This window comes from Saccostrea cucullata, unplaced genomic scaffold (assembly GCF_032062105.1).
Source record: "Saccostrea cucullata isolate Sc308-1 unplaced genomic scaffold, CSIRO_AGI_Scuc_v1 ctg1453, whole genome shotgun sequence".
In the NCBI taxonomy this organism is placed as follows: Eukaryota; Metazoa; Mollusca; class Bivalvia; order Ostreida; family Ostreidae; genus Saccostrea; species Saccostrea cuccullata.
In genome coordinates this window covers 80,298-105,126 of record NW_026923611.1, presented here as the reverse complement: position 1 = coordinate 105,126, position 24,829 = coordinate 80,298, and the positions used below count along the sequence as shown (strand labels likewise).

The window sequence follows — 24,829 nt, the reverse complement described above, 5'->3', positions numbered from 1 at the left end:
TTCGAAGGTGATTTCACGCAATGAAAACAAAGGATTATTTTTTGTGTGACTATGGAATGCCATATACGACAGCCAACTGCTTACTGCCAAATGCCAACTGCTAACTGCCAACTCTCAGCTGCTTACTGCCAACCGCCACACATATTTGAATAAATTTTCATATTTATTTTGATATATTCATGTGTATTTTCAAAAAACAGTCGCGGATCCAAGATTTTTTTCCCAAGAGGGACACCCGGCTAGAAAAAAAAACCAACCCAGAATTTTTTTGACAAGAAAAAAGTTAACTCGGTTCTTAAATGTGAAAAATTATTTTGGCACATGGGGGGGGGTCTCATGCTTTAAGTCTATGAGATTTTTCAATTAAACACAGATCCGCGTTTTAGAAGGGGGGGGGGGCGCAAGGTCCCTTTAAATTTATGCATTATATAAATTTCAGTTGGTTAAGTTTGTACATTGAATACCTTTATAAATTTTAAAGGGATGATCCGGACCCCCCCCCCCTCCCCTGTGCATATAAAACATAACTTATTTTGTAAAAACAAAGAGATATAAATCTTTGAGGAAAATGTTCAAAGGTTCAAAATTAACGGGAAATTGAAATTTATTTTTCAAAATAACTCCACTGGGAATCAACAACAAATCCTTTTTTCAGTTTTTATCCTTTCCAAAGATTTTGTTGTGTCATGTGTGTGTGTGGGGGGGGGGGGGTAAAAACAGGAGAATAGTTATTTTATAAGATAAAAATAAAAAATAATATACTTTATCAATCTCCATATGTTGAATTTTACATTAAAACATAATAAAAACATACGATGAGATTAAGGAGTCATTTATCCATTTTCATTAGTATTTGAAGATCTGATGATATGTTCTGTCTGATTTCAATTGATAAAATATACCCCTTATTAAAGGAGTTATACATTAGAGCAATTGACTTTTTGTCAATGGTTTTTAGAATAAGTACTTAAAACTGACCTTGGATCCCCCCCCCCCCCCCCGAAAACGCGAATCTGTATTAAAGTTAATTTGTATGAAAATTCATAGATATGAAAATATGGAGCATAACCCACCCACACCGCCAAAATAATTTTTCTTTCACGTTTACGAAAGGAGTTAACGTTATTTTTCTTGTCAAGAAATTTCTGAGTTCGATTTATTTTTACTGGGGTGGATCACTCATGGAAAAAATCCTGGATCCATGGTTTTTTTTTTTTTTAATTTATTACTATTACACCCTTAGTTTTGACTTTCAGTAAGGCGTGGCATTCTCGACGTTACCTAATTAGCTTCTGAAATTTACACAGCTTCCCATCACTGTTGAAATATACATGTGATAGAGATGCGGCCGAATGTCAACTGGTGTAGTAAATAGCCAATTAAAAGTTCTCTCACGGCACAGAGGTGGGGCATAAGTCGTCTCATCGTTATCAACAACAATTTAAAGTTCCTGATGTTATGAATTTCGTAACCAATGGGAATCTACTAGTATTTGCTTTTACGTAGCGCCGAGAAAGTCACGCCCTACTGAAAGTCCAAAGTAAGGGTAAAATCATACTATTCTTTTTATTTTGTTATTTATTTACTTTTTTTTTCTTTTTGACAATTCACATAAATATCAACGAAAATAGGAAAATTCATTCAAATATGTGTGGCAGTTGGCAGTAAGCAGCTGACAGTTGGCAGTAAGCAGTTAGCAGTTGGCAGTAAGCAGTTGGCTGTCGTATATGGCATTCCATATGTATGACCTTACAAAAATTATTTTTTTAACTTTTGAATTTTGATATCTTTAAAAAGAAAAAGACTTTGGGGATATAATTTGACAAAAGTTGAAATAATTTATGGACAATTATTTTTCAAGAAGAAAAACGAATATATTTTTTAGCGATTAGAATCGGACCAAGCGGCTTTAAATCAAAACAAACAAAAATTAAATTAAAAGCAAAAATATAAATAAAACTCTGTACCTTTCCATAATACTGAAAGAGGCTCTAGATAAAATACTGAAATGAAGTTAATCCTTCAGAAAGTTGAATCATATCATAATTTACTTTGCCATGATTAAAGCATACTTTAAATGTTGGTGGGGGTATACTTGAAAGTATTGTGGCAGAGTTACACTTGAAAATTAATAGAAACGATTATTTTAAGCTTATTTTTAGTCCCTCCTTATAGAAAAATAAAGGTAGGGTAGTTTGTTTGTTTTTTTTTTTTTGCTTTTGTTGATAATCAACTTCCTCCTAAATAAGTAAGGGGTGGGGTGGGTATATCACCTAGAAATATGCTCTGTAAAGCTATGGGTTAGTGTAAAATACACATTCTAATGCAAAAACTATACATGTAGACATAACCTTTTGATTTAGCACACAGTATTCATTACATTTCTTAATTCTTGTTTTACTCCACAAATTAACCCAGTTCTGAGTATATTTTTCAGAGAATTTAATATGAAAATCAGAACAAACATTTTCATTTTTGTAACGTCTTCTTTATACTGTATCATAATATGAAAAGTTAATTGAAGACCATTTCTTTTTATGTCCCTGTAATCGAAGATTTGGGGGTATATACTAGTAGTTTTATCGTGTCCGTCTGTATGTATGTCTGTGTATCTGGCAGTCTGTTTCTCCGCAAAAACTTTAAACTTTACCATAACTTTTCATTTATTGTAGCTATATCTTTCATATTCAATATGTGTGCATTCCTTGTGACAAGACCTTACTTTGGGTACCACCAAATTTGACCTTTTGTCCTTTACCTTGGAGTTTGTCCCATTTTACACAAAATGCCAAATTTTTAATTAATTTACTTTGGCTATAAATTTTAAACGGTAGATACTAGTACTCTCATACTTCACAAAAGTAATCCTTGTTACATTAAACCTTTCTTAAGAAACCATCAACTTTGACCCTATGACCTTTGAGTTTGACTTACCTTTCAAAAACTTATCCTTAGTCATTAATTTTGAACAAGTGGTGCTAGGGCTTTCCTATTTTGCAATTGTATTTCTTGTGAGAAGACCCTTTTTTGGGTACCATTATATTTAAATTGCCTTTGAGAAAAGTTTAATCTTCGCTATGTTGCCATACAGGGGAATAGCTGTTTTACAAATACATCTTTTTATATATAAGAGGAGTTGCGGATAACAGATGGATACCCCAAAGCGTAACAGACGGACGGACATCCCAATTACTATATACCCTTCCGCTTTTCCAGCGGAGAATAAAAATATATATGATACTGCTGATTTTTTCTGTCAGTACGATGATTCCCACAATCGAAAGACAATGTTTACCTAACCCTTTAGGCTCGATAAATCTTTACTCCTTTACATTCTGAATCATCGCATTGACCTTAAAAATAACTATAATGGTATGTTATGAGATCAACATATCATCAATTTATTCCAAATTAGCTCAGGTGAGCATTTTGGCCAATATGCTTCTTTTTCTAATTTTTTTTTTTTTTTTTTTTGCCCCCTAAAAATTTCAGTTTGAATCAACAGGGAGTCATTTTTCTACGGGGGTCATTTTTCTTCAGGTGGGTTCTGCAAATTTTTAGGGTGGTGACACTTTTTCTACGGGCAAAAGGGTCATTTTTCTACGTCGAATAATGACCAGGGGTCATTTTTCGCTGTCGATAAATGACCCCCGGTCATTATTCGATGGGGGTCATTATTCGTCTTTACACCGGGTGAAGCTTTGTAGTTAATATACCTCATGAATCTTCAAAAAATTAAATTTATTTCTTATATTTACATTATCTTTCTGATGACTTGCCATAAATTTACGCCGTTCAACTGTCATTTTAAAAACAAAACAGTGTGCACTATATTTTTGACTTTTTGACGTCAAGAGCGGCATTATTACGTAACAATGGAGATATTCATGCTTATTTGTGATACATACCTAACGTAGTTCATGAGAAAATATACTTCATTTCATTTTGTAAAGAATTCTAGGGGAAATTTATTGGAAATGTAAATATTACGATATAAATGAGGAAAGAATGCCAAAACATAAATCCAAGGAATACATTGTATGTTTATTGTATCCCATCCTCTCTAATAAGGTTTTTGTAGTTTCCAGTTTTACGGTAGCAATAAATTATTTTACATCCTAGATATATACTTTTGTCATTTGTACATACGTGTAATATGAATTGATCGAGTTACACATGTTTTAAAATATTTTTCTTCACAAAAACCTTTACAATCATTTTTTTCAGTTTATGATTTGCAATTTTGAAACGCCCTTCAGTATCCAGTGGATACAATTTGTACCATACAAGCTTAAAATATAAGAAGTTTCCAAGTTATTTTTAAGTAAACTATTATTAAATGAGATCAAAATTTTAAGTTATTCATTGATGAAATGATTATCATGGAAAGTACAATTATCAGCTTTATACATATACAGATCAAAAACAGTCATATGATATAATACCTGATAATCATTTATGTAAAAACTATTTTAAAAAGATACCTTTCATACACGATAATTCTGAATTTAAAATTAATTTATTAATTAATTCATAAAATAAGCTTTCCCCTGCATGAATTTTTATAAATATAAAAAATATAATAAATTATGTGGAAGATTAGGCCAGTTGATGAACCAAACATGAAAAAGAAAACTTTGAGTCTTTGTCAAAAATGGTGTACATGTACGTATCAGATGAATGTTTAAATCTCGCATTAAACAAGTGATATTGGAAAAATATGATTAGAGGAATGTTTTATCTTTGAGATTTTACATTCATTAGGTCCAAATTTTATATATATATATATATATATATATATATATATATATATATATATATATATATATATATATATATATATATATATATATATATATATATATATATATATATATAAAAATGTTAATTCTTGTAAATGAATAAGGTTTACACAAATAGTTTTTCCGCCTGTTTTACTCATGCAGTTATGTTATGCTATTACGTCATTATGTTAACTTGAGCACCATTTTTAGTGCGCCTTTGGAGCAATTGGTAACTACAAGCTATTTATGCTATTCGCAAAAACATCGCAGTCGCGTTTCATACAAAGTGAAATGGCAGACAGAGAACGTAGAAAGAAGGCAGGGGCAAAGATGATGGAAATTATGAAGTCCTTGAAGGAAAACGAAACGACGGGTATCGAAACCACGCCAGTACGACCCATGCCAGCAGCAAAAGGTCAGGATGGTCAACACGACAAAATTGCTTCCCCGCGTGATATAGCGGACCTCGAATCAAAGTGCCAAGATCTCGAGAGAAAGCTACAGCAGATGAAACTGGAGAATAAATATCGCGACTTGCAGACTCAAATACAGAAGGAAACCGAGATGCGTGCTGCAACATCCCGTCATGTAGAGGCAATGCTGCAAGCCCCACTTGAAACGGAAACGAGGACTTTGACTCGGGAAGTGGACTGGAAAAAGAGACTTGTTAGACGAATCGAAAACGATTGATATGGGCAATGGGGTCAAATTGAACGTAGGAGAGAAAAAGCTATCCCTAGGAGATGTTACGGTATAGCAGTGGGGGTATGCAAGCCTCCAAATTTTATTTGAGATGATAGCAGATGGTACCTGTACTTTAAGACAATCTCAGGACTACTTACGGTATACCCAGTCCGTCTTCAGATTAGCTGCTAACTATGTGTGGCCAAGCGTTTTGCTGTATGATAGAGAATACCATGAAATCCAGTCAAAGTACTCTTACTCATGGAACACTCCGTGCGCTCAACTTCGAGAGTTTAATCTAATACCAAAGCGGGACAACTCTACCACACAGACAGTCTCACACATCTATAGACAGCAAGTGGACAGAACAGCTACAGTGGAGAAGCCAGTTCACCAGCCAACAGCGTTAGCACCCAACAAACGCGGACGAGGACCATTCCTACCAAACGGACGAGAAATATGCCGTCGTTTTAACCAGGACAACTGTGTGCGTTCAGACTGTAGGCTAGCCCACAATTGTTTTATTGGCTACGGGCCTAATCATCCAGCAGTGAAGCATGGCTTGGCAGGAAAAACGGCGATAGATCCAAAAACGCTTAGGCAACCCTCCATCCCACGACCTGCAGCTATCTGCCTGGGAAAAGCTTATCCCCCCTGATGACTTTGATAGAGAATTCATCCTGCAGGGCGTAAAGGAGGATTTTCATATTGTTGACAATGTTATGGACCTCGATACTTATGTTGAATGTAGCACTTATAAATCTTCTTTAGTTTTTTATGATCATGTTAAGTCCAATATTATTTATTAGATTTTGCATGGAAATTATGTTGTACACGATAAACCTTTGAATATTATTAGCGCCCTTGGCGCCATTCCTAAGTCCTCGAACAAGGTAGGGCTCATTCACGATGCTAGTCGCCCAGTTGGTAAAGGCTTAAATGACTATACTTCAGATACTTCATGCACATATATGGACCTGACCCATGCTTGTAAACTGATTTCTAGAAACTGCTTTTTAGCCAAGGTTGACCTTAAAAGTGTTTACAGGTCAGTCAACATTCACCCTAGCAATTACATATTTACAGGTTTAAAGTGGCAATTTTCAAATGAAAGTTATGCAACGTATATGTATGATGCAAAATTACCCTTTGGGGCTGCTAAGAGTCCTAGCATTTTTCAAAGATTGTCTAGCTGTGTTTGTAGAATTTTGAAATTTCAGTATGGCGTTACAATGATTGTATAAATTGATGATCTTTTAGTTATCGAAGAAACTTTTGAGAAATGTTTGTTTGCTTTACAAGCTTTAATCAAAACATTGAGACAATTAGGGTTCTGTATCAACTGGAACAAAGTCGAAGGACCGTGCCAACAACTGACTTTTCTTGGTGTGAAAATAGACACTTGTGATCTAACCCTCTCACTTCCTCAGGACAAAATGGAAGCGCTTCAAGACCTCCTTCTGACCTTTCAATCCAAGAAACGAGCAAGCAAACTTGAGTCCTTGATAGGTAAACTAAACTGGGCTTGTCAGGTGATACAAGGTGGCCGCACCTTTCTACGTCGTGTGATCAACGCTAAAAATGCCTTACACCGCCAATCGGACAAAGTTCTTTTGGATTGTTTTCGAAAAGACTTGGAGTGGTGGATAGCGTTCCACCCCATATTCAACGGAACAATGCATGTTTTAGAGACACGTCCTGTTCGTTCCTTAAGGAACGCAGGAGGCGGCTGCTATTTTAGTGGTGATATCTTTTATGTGAACTGGACACTGGACGTGCCGGAAGTCGCAGACAAACATATAAATACCAAGGAAGCTGTGGCTATAATCCTAGCATTACAACGTTGGGCACCTCTACTTGCGAACAAAAAAGTTAAAGTGTACACAGACAATACTACTGCCCATGGGAAAAGGGCCCTTATGGCAATTTTTATACATTTTGAGTTTTTCACGGATTTTGATAGAGTAAGGTTAGAAGTTGTCAAATATGAAATTTTATGGTCCTATCTCTACTCTAAGTAGGTTTTTTCTTCATTTTTATCAAAGATACTTTAAGAGGTTCATAATGACGTCATGTTTTTCAACAACGTCAAACGTTTTCAGAGTGAACGTAAAATGATTTTCTTCTGTAATTTTACTTTGGTAATTCATGGTTGTGTAATATTTATATTTACTCATTCACATTATCTTTATCTCATTGTCTCTTTTAATAATTATTCAATAGCTATTTATATATTAACGATTCATTAGTGGTGTATAGTATTATGAGTGAGTGTTTTACATTTCACTTTTCTATGACACCAGGGGGAGACCTGAACAGCGGGCGACATCCATTTAGTTTTTTGAACAATTATTTTCTCAAACAAAATATTTACATCTAGTAATCCATGCAAGAGTCATTTGATAAGCCTGTAGAATCCATTAGAAAATTATTTTAATTTAAAACTTTGCTCTCGATAGGAAGAGCATAAAACGATTTGTCATAAATTACAATATATGTGAAAAATTAATTTAAAAAATATATCTAGAGCAACAAAACGCTACCAAAATGAAGTGAAAATTTATTAGATTGTTATTTTTTCTAAATTTCATATAAAGACCAAAAAATTGTGAAGCGTGGTAACGTTATTACGATATATACAATAGACAGTACTTAAATAAAACGGAAATTCGGTTAATTCACTGCATTTTTAGGGTTGTCTGTTTGCAAAGGTCAACAAGCTAATTCAGAGAATTCGTGTCCCCCGCTTAGGGAAAAAGTCGGCTCCCCCTGACTGAATTTGTAGAATTATTAAATGTATACATGTATACTGAAGGAAATAAAATACATGTATGTCAATATGCATATAAAGATTTGATTGCTTATTCTTTATTATGTGTATAGAAGATTTTTTTTATATGGAATGTTTATCACACTGAAATGATGATTTTATAACCTCATAAATTTTTCATTTCACATGCTGAATACTATCATTTAGTAAAAAAAAAAGTATTTAAAAAAAAGAAAAAAAAGAAAGGATCGACCGAGATTCGATCCCGGGTCCTCTCACATTTGAAGCGAGAGACATAACCACAACACCACGGAATCGCTTTACTCGGTGTGAAGTATATGCAGAATTGAAGTCACATACATGTATATATTCATGTTTTCATGTTCGGTATTCTCAAAATTTTACACAATCCATGGTGTTTGATTTATTTAGCCTTTATTAAACAGTTCTAATAGATGTAATAAGAACATAAAGTCCGCCGAGAACCTGTTTTATACGCAATAACTCTCCTCATGCCCCTGCGCTAAAAATAGCGACATGTAATACTATAAATACTAATAAAACAAACGGGGCGGGGCACTTTGAGAGGGGCGAGAGACGTCCTAGGGAGTTTTGGTATAAAATTACGTTGCATAAGCTCAAAATCTTCTTGAAATATCGCCCGGTAATGATAGTATTACATACAGACAGAATGTATAAATTTACGACCTTGAACTTTGACCTTTTGACCTCAAAATCAATAGGGGTCTTCATTAGGCCACAGGAAGTTGTTATATAAAATGTCATTGCAATAGCTCAAACGGTTCTCGAGATATCGTGTGGAAACGAAAGTGTTTTCACAGACAGAATTTGCTTATTTATGACCTTGACCTTTGACCTTTTGACCTCAAAATCAATAGGGGTCTTCTTTAGTCCACAGGGAGTTGCTATGCTAAATTTCATTGCAAAAGCTCAAAGGGTTCTCGAGATATCGTGTGGAAACGAAAGCGTTACAGACAGACAGAAAGACGGACGGACGGACGGACGGACGGACAAACCCAAATTAATATCCCCCACTTTTCAAGCGGGGGACAAAAAATGACAATGCTGTTTGAAAAATATAAAGGATACACGGAATATTTTTCAGTCTAACAGTAAAAATATTTTAATATTTACAGATCAAAAAGATGAAAAACTTTATAAACAAAGGAATGAATTATAACCCGCACACATTTACACAATAGATAGACCCAGGGTTAACATTGATGGGATCATGTGTGTGTTGGTGAGGGGTGGGGGGGGGTTAAAAATCTAAATGGCAGAAACTTACAAATCTTGTGAACACAATCCAGTTAAAATAAATAAATATTTTTTTTACTTCCAAAGTTTTAGATGCACAGGCTGGGTGTCTCTCCTACACCCAGTACCATTAACCCTACAACACGTAATTTCACTTTTTTATTTAGGTTTGAAATAATACTGCATAATATTCTTCATTTTATATCTGTTCCTTTGTTTGTGAGCATTGTCATTTTCAAAATCGCACAGCAATCATGAGCACTATGAGCCTGGAACCGAATTGTTATAAATTCAGTATCGTTAATCATGTATATAATGACACCTTAGAATAACAGAATCTGGTTTTATTTTATGAAATGGATGGTTTTAGAAGCATACCAATAGAATTTAATCAAAGATGACATTTACAAAAATTTATTAAGAATTTCGAACAAAGTGGTATTTATGTAACCCTAGTGATCTGGCTAGACTACCGCAATAGTTGAAATATAACAAACAATGTATACTGAGTGAGAATTGTCATTTATTAAATGACAATAAGTATATAACACAGAAAGTTAAGGGGAGATCACCGGGATATTTCCTGAGTACAAAGAACAATAAATTTGGCAACGGTATCTCCCCTATTGCAAACAAACATTACTTTGGCAAAAATATTTTGACAAATAAAAAGTATATAAACCACAAAGTTGTCAAAACAAAAAGCTGCCAATATTTTTAAACAAACAAAGTATTTAAAAAGGAAAAAATTCATAAAGATGACAAGACAAAAGTTGCACGATGGCAAGTAAGATGGCACAAGGTATATATTATGATAAATAAATTACAAAACATAATTTTGAGACTATACTGTTTTTTATCATGGAGTATGAAGGGGGACGGAGGGTGGGTAAATTTCTCAAAACAATTTTGTGAATTTCTTGGCACTTCTAAATCAGTGAAAAGACGCTATCTTGTGTCACGTGATTTTTTTTCCTCATAAATTTATTAAAAAAAACATCCAGTAGACAAATCAATATATAGTGGAGCCTCATTTTTCCGGACGCTTTGGTTCCCAGTCATTTTGTTCGGATATGTGAAGCGTCCGGATACCAGAATTACCAATTAAACAAGACAAAATTACATTTACAAATTTCGTTCCAATGAAAAGTCGTCCGGATACTGAAGCATCCGAATATCTGGGGTCCGGATATCTGAAGGTCCACTGAAAATGCATCATGCAGTTTAATGTATAGATTTTGTTGGGGTGGGTGTAGGTTAAAAATCAATAACATATACCGGTAATTGTTCATGCCTAAATATAAAGTCAGTTAAATATGACTGTTTTGTATAATATATTTCCTGACAATTGTCTCTGAACTGGCTGAGTTTTGAAATGTCAGATTTTAGTAGGGATGTGAGCATCTTAGAAAATTCATCATATTTTTTTATGACTGAATTGTAAAAAAAATTCCCTTCATTCTAATGATTTTTTTCTAAATTTTATTTTATGAAGTGAGTTTTACAGAGTATGAATTCCATTCTGGTCCCATGCCAGCAGCTTGGATATGCTAAGCCTTGTAAAGCCTTACATGTTACGGAAATATAAACGGACAACCCCACCCCCATCCCCTGCACTGTGGCCAAAATAAAACAAAATGCAAGCATATTGTTGCGGTTATATATGCACTGATTTGGAGATCTTGAAAATAAATAGCCATACATGTAGTTTAGAGAACTAAAAAAAAAAATCTTTCATTTTACAATACAGGATTTTATTATTTTGTTTGATTTGAAAACTCATCTTTTTCAATAGAGTTTCACATTTCTCAATATTAGATACATAGATTCAATATAAATATTTTTATCCACCCTCCATCCACTCTCTCTTTCTCGCCATCTCTTTCTCATCAGATTTACTTGACCATATTTAATCATGATTCATGATACGGTAGATACTATACATGTATATTATTTTTAAAAAAATGAAATTCGTTATTAATTATTTCATGCAAAAAAAAGCTATAGATAAGAGATTTGGGGAAAAAATTTTGAAAGTCTGTTCAATTTTACAGTTTTCCTTTTTTCTTTGTTTTTCCTTGTCTACATTAACAGGACCTAATTGTTCCCAAAGTACAACAATATTTTTTTTTATTTAAAAATATTAAAATTATGCTGACAACTGAAAGTGTTTTTATTTGGTAATAAAAGATCTCTTTTATAATCCAGGAGCAAATTCGCTGAAATGTTAAAAGTCCCTCTCTGGTACCCCTTTTACATCGATTGTTTACATTACAGTTATCTCTCCTATTTTTTATTTATAGAAAATACAAATATCTTGACTGTTGTTCTGACACATTTTGCTAGATTTGTAACAACGTAGAAGATGTATGTTTAATTTCAACATTAGTATAAACAATTTAACAAAAGTTTAAGCAGTATGCACCGATGAATCAATGTTTACATGTGATCGACGCGATCGCGATATATATTGAGAGTGGTGGAGCGGATCTCAAAAAAGGAAGGCAATTTTCCTTTGCAATATTTTAACAATATACCCCTGTCTAACATGTATCCTAAATCTGGTATAAATATCTAAATAAAATTTATTTTTCTAGAGTACACAGGTTTATTATCCTATCAGATAAACACCTTGTCGACAGCTTCTATATATATGTACATGGTGCATGATGTCGGAGAACTGTATATTGGTATCAGAGACGTATAATAGATAAGTTTGTTAAGAATTCAAAACAGTTCTAAATGTTTTTATTTATATCTATTAAAATCAGTGGATTGAAAGATTCAGACATTAATTAAATTAATTTATAAATGAAAATAAATTCCACATATTGTGTGACGCGAGGCGAACTCGTCAACACAATTTTTATAGGGAACGTTGGTTTTTATTGTGAAAAATATCATATATTCCAAATTGAATCACACACTGTTACACAACACTTCACTGAACTTGGTAGATCCCAAAGTTATAAATCCCAGTGTAATATTAAATCCTTGTGTAAACTTATAAACCTTTTAATTACTTTTCTTTAAGAAATAAATCAAATTCTATTCTACAATTTATTTATGTAAACATGAATATATAAGCATGCAAAATTAAAATGAACACATTTTAATCCCAACTTCTTTAATAACCCAATTACTTACCAATATCCCTTGAATAATGATGAATTTAAGGTTAAATAAATGACTTTATTATACTCAAGAATGGATTTTTACCGAACACCAGAACTCGCACCTTGGTAAATATTTCGGTGGAGTTCGGTGTTGATTCACCGAGATTAAGATTCACCAAGTAGTTACACCGTTCAAATAATTTAGGTGAAACTTGAAATAATTTCCTAAGTAAATAGAATACAATATGGGATGTGTAGCTGTTTAAATATTTTAGCTAACACAATATAATTTCACCGAAAACTACTGATCTTCAATTAATTTACCAGAGATCTCGGTGAAATAATTGGTGTCAATTGTTAAATCCCAAAGAAAACCAAAGCAATTAATTAATTACCAGATCTCCACGCGCTCGTCTCAATTGCTCCTCTGACATCTTCAAAACCAACAAGTCTACAGCTAATTATAGAAATTGACCCCCCTTTTATACCAGGTCATCCCAAAATGACAGTTACAAATTGGAGATTAATAGAGATGCTGGCTCGCAAGCTCCCCCTCCCAGACAGAACCCTGCTGTGCCTTAAGAAGTTGGGAAGCAAAACAAATTTACAATCAAACATTTAACAATCATTTACATAGCAATTCACTACTGCTTGATTCATTTAATTGAATGTTGAATTAATAAAATACTAATTGAATCATAAAATTATTATGATGATTATTCTAAATTTTATAACATAACCCCCCTTTTTGAAAAGTTTAGTCCCTAAACTAGCAATATCTACAGTAGTGAATCACTGTACAATTAAAAATATTTCAGATTATAGTGTCTCTTTAATGATTTACTCCATCATGTGCTGGCATCTGCACATTTCAAGTCTCTTTTTCACCACGCTTTCTAATTCCACAAGTCCATAAAATTTACACTCCACCATCATAGCTGCTAGGGCACTTCTCTCATCGGGTAGAACTCTGACATCTATTTGTCCATTGTTTCTAAGATAATTTAAAATTATTCCAAAATGCTTCGGATCTCTGTCAACAAAGTATGACGGCACATTTCCCGATGACTTCAAGCTGATTAGTTTGGAAAGCTTTGATGGTATTTGATTTACAGTCCCTCTAGTTGTTTTGAACTTATAACCCCCTATATCCAGTTGAATAATGTCGTTCTGCATTCTTTCTAATCCGTCTAAGATCTTAATGTCCTCCTCTTCTCTCTCAAATTGATCATCTGCGTCGATTGAAATTTCGTCATAATCCCTGTGTCCCAAAGGTGATCTTGATCTTGACCTTGAAGTTGTTGACGGCATTGGCCTTGGACTAGTGATGCGTGTTATCTGTAACGGAAGAATTTCCTTGTACCATTTGTCCATTTCCTCTTTCGCTGCTTTTCCTGATATGCGGGTGTTTATATTCACTAACATAGTTGGGAATCCCCTTCGGCACTTCCCGTGTTCTTGATCTTTACGGGAAAGCGTTGTTCCACAGTCTTGGCATTTGAATTTAAATCCACTGTGCTGCTCTTGCACGTGTCTGTTTGCAGCATACAGACTCTCTGACCTAAACTTCTCACAAATATTACACACAAAGCTGGTCACCTAAAAAGAAATTTCATACTTTTGAAACAACATGATAAAATAATAATAAATAAAAAAAAAATAATAATTACATTTATAATATATAGCCCTATCACTAGTATAACTGGAAATCACTATATTGCTGGGGAACTTTCACACTTCTCTTAGGGCGCTGATCACGATTCACATTATTTTCTATTCTAGCCGCACTTCTAGAGTCACTTTCACATTGCACGTTTGAGTCAGTACACCATAATTCATTTTCCTCATCGTGTAAAACACCACCATCGGATCCATCCTCATTTGAAATAACTATTCCATCATCACTATTAATATCCATCCCGTTTTCTCCCAAATGAATATTTCCTCCATCACAAGCAACGGTTTTACTTCTCACTTTATCCCTATCAACTTCATTAACTTCCCAGTTTGGTCTGTTTTCTCCTTGATATGGTTTCAACCTATCAGAATGCACAACTTTCGGTTTTGATCTTGGAGACTCTTGTATCCTGTATGTCACATCACTAATTTTCTTCACAATAAGAAATGGTCCAATCCATTGATTTCGCAATTTTTTAGACAACCCCTTCTTTTTCGTAGGATCATGTAACCACACAGCATCACCCATACTATATTCGTGAAAATTGATATTTTTGTCATATCTCTTTTTCATTGTGTCTGCAGTGATTTTTAGATTTTCTCTGGCATAATCATGCACACATCTCATTTGTTCAGATAGTTGAAATGCATAATCCGACTTTAATTGTTTCTGTTTTTCGTGTTGAACTTCGCCAAATATTAAATCAATTGGTAAAGTTATTTCCCTTCCAAGCATCATGTACGAAGGTGACACTTTTGTTGCTTCATGCACAGAGGATCTGTAAGCCATCATCACAACTGATAAAAACATGTCCCAATCTCTTTGCATAGGATCTATGAAAGCTGTTAACATATTTTGAATTGTTTGATTTGCACGTTCAACCATACCGTCTGATTTAGGTCGAAATGGCGTAGTTCTTGTTTTCTCCATATTCAACAATTCACAAATTTCCTTAAACAGTCCTGATTCAAAATTCGTTCCTTGATCAGAGTGAATTTCTTTAGGAACACCAAAGACACTGATGAATCGATCAATTAGAGCAGATGCAACAGTTGCTGCTTCCTGGTCACGTAATGGCACTGCTTCAGTCCATTTAGTGAAATAATCAGCTATCACCAGAATGTACCTATTTCCTTTTTCAGTTTCAGGTAAAGGACCCATTATGTCTATCGCTATTCTTTCCATGGGAGCTCCTACAACATATTTCTTCATTGGTCCTTGATAATGTTTCACAGGTCTTTTTCTTGCAGCACACACATCGCAAATTTTACACATGTGTTGAATATCCTTCCTCATATTAAACCAATAGAATCTACATTTCACTCTTTCCAAAGTTTTGTTAACCCCTAGATGTCCCGAAGTTCGAGAACTGTGTAACTCATTCATCACATATTTCTGTAATTCTTTAGGCAAGACAATTAACCACAAAATTTCTTTTCCACTATCTGATTCCCACTTTAAATACAACACATCATCCTTCAGCGTTAGTGAATCATACCGGGCCCAGTAATGTTTCACTTCTAAGGATTCGGAAGAAACATCCTTCCATTCAGGTTTTATTCCTGAAGATTTCCATGTCATGACAATTTTTAGAACACTATCATTTCGTTGCATTTCCGACATTTCTGGTACGGACACAACTCTATTACACGAAGCTACATCAGCTGGCATGTCACTATTTGGACTTGCACTCACGTCATTATTCAACGCAATTTCCAGCAAGCTACCCAAAACTCCACAGCCACTGACATCTGTTTGAATGCCAATATCCACACTAGCACTGACATTCTTTTTCTCAGCTTTATCACAATAAGAACATTCAACATTAGAACATGGGCGTCTGGACAACGAGTCAGCATTTGAATGCAACCTTCCCTGCCTATGTTGAATTTCCATATCATAAGTGGACAGAATCTCAATCCATCTAGCCATTTGACCTTCAGGATTTTTAAAATTGAGCAACCAACGCAACGCACCATGATCAGTTCTCACAATGAAATGTCTGCCATAAAGGTAATGATGAAATTGTTTCACTGCTTTCACAACTGCCAATAATTCCTTCCTAGTTACACAGTACTTCCTTTCTGGTTTTGAGAGTGACTGGCTGTAATAACATATCACTTTTTCCTGATCATCCTGTATCTGTGATAAAACAGCACCAAGTCCAGAATCACATGCATCTGTGTCCAACACAAATAGTCCAGTTCTATTAGGATAAGCCAATATTGGAGGTGTCACGAGTAGCTCCTTCAAAGTCTTAAAAGAAAACTCACACTCTTCAGTCCACACAAATTTTCTGCCCTTTTCTGTAAGTCTGTGAAGTGGTTTGGCAATAGAAGCAAAATTCCTTATAAATTTCCTGTAATACGAACACAACCCAAGAAAGCTCCTAACTTCATTTACATTTTTAGGAACAACCCATTCCTCAATCACCTTTGTTTTATCTGGATCAGTAGAAACTCCATTCTCACTCACTACATGTCCAAGAAATTTCACTTCTTTTTGAAATAAAACACATTTTTCCGGATTTAATTTCAAATTGGCTTCCTTGATTCTTTCAAACACCTGTGACAAATTTGAAACTTGTTCCTCAAAAGAATTGCCAATTACAATTATATCATCCAAATATGCCATACAGATTTTCCAATTTAACCCATATAACACCTTTTCCATCAGTTTCACAAATGTTGCACCACTATTGCACAATCCGAATGGCATGACTTTAAATTGCCAAAACCCACTATCAAACGTTGCAAATGCTGTCTTAGGTCTATCCTCTGGTTCAACTTCAACCTGCCAATAACCACTTTTCAAATCCAGTGTTGAAAACCACTTAGAACCACTTAAAGCATCTAATGAGTCATCAATCCTTGGTAGAGGTTGCGAATCTTTCACTGTCACATCATTTATTTTTCTATAATCCAAACAAAATCGAGCTGTACCATCTTTCTTTGTCACTAATACTACAGGTGAAGCCCAAGGTCCACTTGACGGTTCAATTATATCAGCCTCCTGCATATCATTCACTGATTTTTGCACAATTTGTTGTTTAGCTAAAGGAACTCTCCTAGGTCTCTGTTTTATTGGAGTTGCACCTTGTGTATCTATTTTATGTGTCACTAAATTTGTTCTCCCTATGTCATTTGAATGTTTAGAAAAAACGTTTTGATTTGCCAGTAATAACTTTTGCACTTTTTCTTTCTCATCACTGTCTAGATTTATGGAGCTATCCTCAAATAACCTCTCCAGATGTTTTGGTAAACAATCAGACTCACTTGTCTGACAACTGCGGACTTCAGATGAAACCGATTCTAACTGAACTTCATTCACCTCAACACATTGAGCGATTAATACGTTTTTATTGAGGCTAATCTCCCGGTCAGTCAAATTCATTAACCTTATGGGAACACTATCTCCAGATGCATTTATCACACTTGATGCTATCAGAAGATTGTAACGGTCACTAAATTGTTCACTTGGTTCAATCAAGAGAAATTCAGAGTGTTCTCGATTGCCAATCACTTTCCCTTGTACAATGGCTTCACTATTCGCTGGCACACAAGTTGACGATGCAATACCTACTCTACAACACATTGCCTCTGCGCTAGACTTAAAACATGGAATAAAACTTTTTCCCAACTTAAGACTTTGTTCACTTAACACTACATCACAATGATACTCCATAAGAAAATCCATCCCAAGGATTCCGTCATTTTTTATATCGGCAAGCCACATTTCATGATAAAAATCCATTTCACCCACATTCAAATTAAATTTCCCCTTCCCAAAGAAAGGTGAGATTTCGCCAGTTGCTGTCAACATTGCAATATTTACAGAATCCAATGCAGGCCTTACACTTTCAGGCATACTTTTGAAAAAGTCTACACTAAGAATAGATATATTTGCACCTGTATCTACAAGAAATGCAATCGGTACACCTTGTACACAAGAACGTATATACAGTCCGTCTCCATTCATCCAAGCTGAACCCACAAACTTTACTTTGGGCCAGTTTGTTCCTCCCGAATTCTGGCCCCTGAACTCGGTGTTTTTACGTTTCCCTCGTTATAAAAAGCTTTCTTCTCTTGTTCCGTTGAAACCCTACGCGAATCACTCAATGCTTCCTGACACATTTTAAGTTCACGCCTTAGGTCATCAAAGTGCTTTTTTAGTTCTCGCATTTCTCCCTGCACATTATTTGCACTTTGTGTCCCATGTTGAGAATACTTTCCAAAGCCAGGTTTTGAAGATGTCGGAGTCCATTTTTTCTGTGGTAGCTTGTTAGGTGGCTTTTTATTGTATTCAGAAACATCCATTGATCTCACAAACACTTTTCCTCTTTGTCGGTCGGCAAGTTTGTGAGTTTCAATACGAACGGCAATAATTTCAGCCTCAGAAATATTTTTTGGTCTTGCCTCACGCAGTCTAAAACGCATATCTGGATCTGTTAATGCATCAATAAAATGATCCAAAGCGAGAACATCGAGTAAATTTGAAGAAGCATTCGGGTATGCTTGTCGTGTCAATTTCCTTATCGTCTGTGCAAGTTCCGGAATACTTTCATCTCTATTTCTTGTTTTCGATTGCAGTCGAGCTCTATACATTTCAGCCCGATTCGTCGTTCCAAAGCGATTTGACAAGGCTTTCACAAGTTTATCATAATCCCTCCTTTCTGATGGTGACAATTCATTCAGAATAGCTCTAGCTTGGCCTTTTAAACTTCCTGCCAAATAAAGAGATTTTGATTCATAACTCCATTTGTTTATATCAGAAAGAATATCGAATTGTGTCACATATTCATCCCAATCATCTTTTCCGTCATATTGCTGAGGTTTCATTTTCACTGCACTAGGTGTTAAACCACTTAAACACTGAGAGGTTTCTTTCTTAGATGAACCAGAATCCTCCAAATTACTCGGTTTCTGATCCTTCTCTTCAGCCAAAATTAATGATTTCCGCCCCTTACATTGCTGATCTTTTCTATCAGACTGACATGTATCTTTAGTAACTCCTCCAAAAGACATGTCCTCAATAAATGGTTTTTGCTCATCCAAATCCCATTTTACATTCTTTTGAAATCCTAGAGTACTCTTTGGAGTAGAAGCCAAAAATCCTGGAAATTTCCCCTCCTCTGACGAGGCCACATCATCACTTACATTTTCCTTTTTGATTTCCACCTCAGACACTTTTCTTATTCCATCAATTTCTTGTTTAATTTCACCATACACTTCATCCTTTATCATTTTCAATCTTCCGTGATATTGATCAAATTCTTTTCGGACAGATTGAAACATTTTCTCCATAAATATTTGTTGTTTCTCCATTTGACCAAATACCGTTTCCTGAAAATGCGACAACGTTTCTTTAAACTCTTCACTTGACACACCACCTCCCTTCACATTTTCTTGCACATTAACTTTATCACTGTCATCACTAATCATCACTGTCTCCTGCCACTGTTCTTCATCAAACTCGGAGTCACTATCATTTTTTCCTTTGAATGACACAACTGAAGAACTATCCATTTTTTTATTACACGGTTCACAATAAATCAAAACGAGCGCGCACGGATATTTTCACACACAATTCAGATCACAAAATATTTTCACAAATACCCCAGATCCCACCGCTGCCACCAATGTGACGCGAGGCGAACTCGTCAACACAATTTTTATAGGGAACGTTGGTTTTTATTGTGAAAAATATCATATATTCCAAATTGAATCACACACTGTTACACAACACTTCACTGAACTTGGTAGATCCCAAAGTTATAAATCCCAGTGTAATATTAAATCCTTGTGTAAACTTATAAACCTTTTAATTACTTTTCTTTAAGAAATAAATCAAATTCTATTCTACAATTTATTTATGTAAACATGAATATATAAGCATGCAAAATTAAAATGAACACATTTTAATCCCAACTTCTTTAATAACCCAATTACTTACCAATATCCCTTGAATAATGATGAATTTAAGGTTAAATAAATGACTTTATTATACTCAAGAATGGATTTTTACCGAACACCAGAACTCGCACCTTGGTAAATATTTCGGTGGAGTTCGGTGTTGATTCACCGAGATTAAGATTCACCAAGTAGTTACACCGTTCAAATAATTTAGGTGAAACTTGAAATAATTTCCTAAGTAAATAGAATACAATATGGGATGTGTAGCTGTTTAAATATTTTAGCTAACACAATATAATTTCACCGAAAACTACTGATCTTCAATTAATTTACCAGAGATCTCGGTGAAATAATTGGTGTCAATTGTTAAATCCCAAAGAAAACCAAAGCAATTAATTAATTACCAGATCTCCACGCGCTCGTCTCAATTGCTCCTCTGACATCTTCAAAACCAACAAGTCTACAGCTAATTATAGAAATTGACCCCCCTTTTATACCAGGTCATCCCAAAATGACAGTTACAAATTGGAGATTAATAGAGATGCTGGCTCGCAAGCTCCCCCTCCCAGACAGAACCCTGCTGTGCCTTAAGAAGTTGGGAAGCAAAACAAATTTACAATCAAACATTTAACAATCATTTACATAGCAATTCACTACTGCTTGATTCATTTAATTGAATGTTGAATTAAAAAAATTCTAATTGAATCATAAAATTATTATGATGATTATTCTAAATTTTATAACAATTGGAAACAGCGATAGAAACTCTGGATGCGTCCACAGGAGTCTGAAGTTTTTATTGTAAAAAAAAAAAAATAATAAAAAAAAAAATAACAATCCGGAAAAAAAAAAATTCCTACCCTCAACTAAAAAAACCCGGGCTTTTTTAGTTAAGGGTAGGAAATGTTTTTTCCGGATTGTTATTTATTTATTTTTTTTTTTTTTTTTTTTTTTTTACAATAAAAACTTCAGACTCGGGCTTTTTTAGTTAAAGGTAGGAAATGTTTTTTCCGGATTGTTATTTATTTATTTTTTTTCTTATTTTTTTTTTTTACAATAAAAACTTCAGACTCCTGTGATGCGTCAAACGTCAAAACACGTGGTTAAAATAAAATCTGCGTCGAAGTTCACCGTCTGCAAGGTCACATCTTTGTGACGTTATTTCTCGGTTTTAGCAAAAATGCCATAAGGCCCTTTTGTCATGGGCGCAATCAATATATTAACAAATGTTCCAGCAGAAATACTTTTATTATGGACTGGCTCAGAAGCTTATTCTTAACTCAAGCATTTTATAACTTTAGTATCTTTGCATCCTATGTAAAGGGTAAACTGAACACTAAGCAGATGTGATTTCGCGTTTAAGTGAACCTTACATGCTCACTAAGCTCTATGAAATATTACCATTTGATGGGTCACAGTAAAAGCACTTGTTTCACACATGTCACCTGCCTTTATTTATCGCAGATGGGGCCGAGCTTCTTCAAGCACTGCGCATGGCAGCCAGTCGCCTGAGGACCCAGGGATGGGCGGTTAGCACCAAGAAAACATACCAAGCCCAACTTACCTGCTATCTGGACTTTTGTGCTAAAGTTACCAGCAGCTCCTGAGCAGATCATCTTATACATTGCATATTTCGTGGATGTGAAGTCCTTTAAGTATAGTACCATTAAGAATTAACTGAACATTGTGAAACATTTACATTGTGGTAATTATTTAGATGACCCTATTCACGGGGTTTGGTCCATTCAGCAAACCCTGAAGGGAGCAAAACGTGAACTTGGTGATGCTCAGGGAGCAGCGACACCTATTCAGCCTAGACACCTCTTACTGACTAGGAGTTCCCTATGTTTAGATCTGAAGGAGGACTTGTCCTTCTGGACGGCATGCCTCATCGTATTCTTCGGACTTCTGCGGCCTGGAAACTTCTTATCTCAGGGACCTATCTGTGTTCCAGACCGTGATTTGTGTATTCAAAATATAAGCCCACATGCCAAGGGCTTCTTGTTATCCCTAAATTGGACCAAGACCCTGCAATTCCGAGAGCACCAACTTCAAGTTACGCTTCCTGACTTGCATGGTCACCCACTGTGCCCAGCCAGTGCCTTGCGCAGCTTATTTCATTTGCTCTTCACTGACCCTTTAACGTCGGTCACCTCACCCCTCCTACAGTAGGTCAACGGTGAACCCCTGTCTTACAACTGGTTTTGTCTCGACTGTAGAGAGTCCTGCCTGCGGAGAATATAACCGGGTACTCCTTTCGAAGGGGAGGGGTCACTTGGGCCTTCCAACAAGGATTACAAGGCGAGCTGATACAGGAACTGGGTTTTTGGAAGAGCAACGCCTATCTACGCTACTTAGCGTCTAACACTGACCAAAAGTTCGAAAAAATGTACCAGTTTGGTAGTGGACTACCTTTCAGTCTCTAGGGTTGTTTTGAAGTTTTAGTCACCCTCTGCTCTTTCAACCATTATTTACATGGGTCTGGGAGGTTACAAGCACATTCACATGTATGTTCTTTGTGTTTTTATTCTACTTTAATTGAGCTATTTATTGTGCATTGCACATAAAATTTTGTAGGCCCAGACTCATCTTTTTTTTATATACTGAAGTAAAATGTTAATTCTTGTAAATGAATAAGGTTTACGGAAATAGTTTTCCGCCTGTTTTACTCATGCAGTTATGTTATGCTATTACGTCACTATGTTAATTTGAGCGCCAATTTTTAGTGCGCCTTTTGAGCAATTGGTAACTACGAGCTACTTGTGCTATTCGCAAAACCCACCCTCCTCCACCAGTATTTTGGCAATTTTAGCACATTTGGGAGGTTACATGTACATTCACATGTATGTTCTTCATGTTTTTATTCTACTTTAATTGAGCTTTTCATTGTGCATTGCAAATAAAATTTTGTAGGCCCAGACTCAATGTCACCTTTACCGACTGCCTAATTTTTGCTAAGATTGTCAAGTCTTAACACATTATTTAGATATTTTACTAGAAAAGACATTAATGGTATCAAAGCTTAAAGATAAAAATGGTGATTTGTCACAAACAGTCCTTTTCCGTAAGTTGACCTGTTTCTTTTATTTTCATTTGATGGATATGGTATTGTTGCATGTACGTGTTTTAATTATTTTTTAAAAGGGTAGACAATATTATAATGAAGATGAATCTAATAATGTAGTTATCATTGAGGCCTTGGACGAGGTGTTGATAACAGTTACGTATTGAGCAAATTAGCACCTTGAGTGTTACAAAACAGTGTTTATTTTGAACATAATTTATTGAAAATAACAAAAGGGATTGGACACAAATTCCGTAAACTTAGATAGTCCTCTCCCAAAGCCAAACACAAGTTTACAAAGAATTACAATAATATAAACATGTACGGTATATAGAATAACAAAAACATATTTTTATGAAGAAGAAAATAATTTCCATTAAAAATGATGGTGATAATAAATACAATGTTATATTATCAAATATATTAGATAATTTTTACAGAGAAAATACAAATAGTGTTCATTGAAACGAGCCATACCTTGAATTAATTTTTGTACAATACCAAATATTTTGTTCATTTCTTCTGCGAAGAAAATGATTATCTCCCCATGGCAATTTATGCACATTTATCATTTTTTGACATTATGATACACAAGTAATGCATTCATCATTAAACGTCTAGGCTCAAAATATTTTATACACACAGAGAAAAAATGATGATTATCAAAACAATATTGAAATAAGAAAGCAGAACTTATCATAAACAACGTCTAACATATATTTATGAATATAATAGAACTGTAGCTCTCCGAAAAAATATATATTGGTAGACCGGAGAGCTATAGTGCCACCCATTGAAAAAACTGTATATTTATTGCGCACAAAAAAGTGCGCTGTTTCCCTATATTTATTTCTCCATGTTTCTAAAACTGTCATCTCAAAATCTTACCAGCCGTGTGATCCTAACATATTCTTTCACTGTTTCCACAACAAAACAGAAGAAGATTTGTGATTGTTGTTAATAGCCCTACTGGCCCATGAAATTGAGATCATCGAATATCTCCCAACTATACTGCCATTTTGGTTTGCAAGATAATTTGGTCCAACGCTCTTCGTACAGATGTAAACTATGAAAGTGATTGTTAGAGGAGTAAGGACTTTATTCAAATCTAGCTTTTTTGCAATTGAGATAAGAATTTGAAAGAATTAATCTAGAACCGAGCGCACTTTTTGTTCGCAATAAATATACAGTTTTTTTTTTCTATGGGTGGCACTGCAGCTCTCAGGTCTATCAATATAATTTTTTAGGAAGCTACAGTTCTGCAGCTTTGAATGTTTATTGTAAAATAAGTTTCTCATAAATTTGGACGATTTAATACATACAACTGTATAATTTATTCTATTGGAAGACTTGACCATATCAATATCGTTGATCCGAAATTCAAGTTAACTCTGTTTAAAAAAAAAAAACAACTGTTCCCATGATTTCAAAATATGAATGCAGTTATGATTTAGAAACCACCAGGCTCTGGATATTCAATCCTCTAGATTTTTTTTTTTTTGGTCACAATATATCCAATTTTCACCTTATTCTTCCTTTCAAA

The 24,829-nt window shown here is 34.8% G+C and overlaps 1 pseudogene; it reads left to right on the top strand.

The window, feature by feature from the left end:
- The first annotated feature begins 5,075 nt into the window (after nucleotides 1-5,075).
- On the top strand, nucleotides 5,076-22,648 carry LOC134264469 (uncharacterized; annotated as a pseudogene).
- The last annotated feature ends 2,181 nt before the right edge of the window (nucleotides 22,649-24,829 follow it).